Genomic DNA, 2068 nt, shown 5'->3' with positions numbered 1-2068 from the left:
AAGGACCTCCTGCTACTTCTCACCACATGGTTCAACCTCTCTAAGTGAGTTTGATTGACCATTGAAGCGTCAGAATGACTCCCAAGGCTGAGCCCCTACTTTCATTTTAAAACACTAAAGATCTCACCAAGAGATCTTGAACTTATAGAACATGTTATACAACTTGAATTATAACTTAAATATTGAGAACTTATATATTTGCACCACTAGTCAAGCTCCGCATAACAGTAACAAGAACCTCAATTAATACCCCACAAATAGCAACCATTTCATATACATTAACAGTCATTAACAGTTCAAGGAGAACCACTAAATAACCCAATACCCCTTAAACTCATACTTAGACATGCGAAACAACTTTGAAACCATCACCAATAGTTCCGGAAGGGTCAAAAACCCCCAGACCGACCTAAGGAACGTCCAAAAATGATACCCGGAACCCCGAAAACCACCTAAAACTGTCTTGGATGATTTTTTGACAACAATAATCGATTATTACACATGATAATCGATTATTACATATGATAATCGATTATCACATGTGATAATCGATTATTTACGAGAACTCTGAAGAAAATATGACATTCTGACTAGAATAATCGATTATCAAGTGAGATAATCGATTATTCTTATCAGTTTTTGACAGCAACCTGATTTTTCTGGTTTTGGTACCTCTTAGACATATCCACTTGTTCAATTTGAATTATACAACACTAATATTGACATGAAACATGTTTAACCAATTAAAACTATTCCTATAGTGATTCTAAGCTGACCTAGGTGTGAATTTAACTCTAAAACATTCATTCCTAAGACTTAGGAGTCCTACTTCAATTCCTCCATTTTTAATGTGTTCTAGCTAAATTTTATGCCTCACACAGGTTCCATTTCACTAATCTAAGTTAACTAAACAGCCCAAACACCCCCGATACCCCAGACACACAAATTCAGTAGGCTAGTTCCCTCCTCCCAAACTAAATAAAATCAATTTAAGCCACTGATCCTTTGCCTAAGGGTTCTACTCTCTCCCACCTTCTCATACCCCAATTGGTCAACGGAGTGGGAACAAATGTCCACCGCAGCGGACTCACCTTCGTCACCAACACGTATGACTAGTCACAACGTACTGGACCAGGCCAGGGCTGCTCTATGATCAGTGACGTGCCAACTTTGGTTTTTAGGTTCCCTCTATCCTACCAACAAAGAAGGCATCCTAAACACTCTGAGTTTGACTCTCTTAAGGTATTATGATCATTGTACTGTTTTCTAGACCTCCCTTCCCTTAAACCAGTGCCTCACTTCCACTCACAGACCTAGTTCTACACAGCCCAAGTCCCTCATCAAAATAATAGAGCAACAGGATTTCCAGTAATCCAAGACAACTTCAATATATCAAAATTTCACTGCCCATTTAATCAAACAAAGCCAGTTCAGTCCCATACTCATTTAAATCAACCAATCAGTATGACAATGGCAAGAAAACAGATTAGGCTCATCAAAATCAATTACAGAGCCTCCAACGAAAGCAGTATAAGACATAACAATTCCAACAGGCACCCCTTTTTCAGAGCACTTCACAGTCACATAAAACAAGCAAATAATCAATAAAACAGATTCACAGTCACATACACTTGTATCAGTTCAAGAATAAATACAAAGAGAATTACATATTTTATATAATAGCTCCCCTTACCTGGAAACAGTGAATAGTAAGCTCACTCCACACGCTCCTATAGTGCTCCAACAATTAGGGCACATGTGAGAAACTGCGAATCACCAAATAGGTGATGGAGTTTAGCTCTTTGAGCTGGAAAAATTTTAAAATGATAGAATAAAATTACGCAAGACTCATGGAATAAAAAAAAATGAATTCTAGGGCAAGAACAGAGAAGAGAAAGAGGGAAAATCTACTTACCGTGCGGAACGGGGGAAATGTTCGATTGGAATGGAAGCTCTCTGTACCAGGAACAATTTGGTAGCAAGAACTCAGAGATTGAACGGTTCAATCTTCTGAAACTGTAGAGAGAAGGCAGAGGAAAATTAGGGTTAGGGTTCTGGAGTTTCTAGA

This window comes from Vigna radiata, chromosome 11 (assembly GCF_000741045.1).
Source record: "Vigna radiata var. radiata cultivar VC1973A chromosome 11, Vradiata_ver6, whole genome shotgun sequence".
NCBI lineage: Eukaryota > Viridiplantae > Streptophyta > Magnoliopsida > Fabales > Fabaceae > Vigna > Vigna radiata.
The sequence above is the reverse complement of the archived record's forward strand: the minus strand, read 5'-3'. Positions refer to the sequence as shown.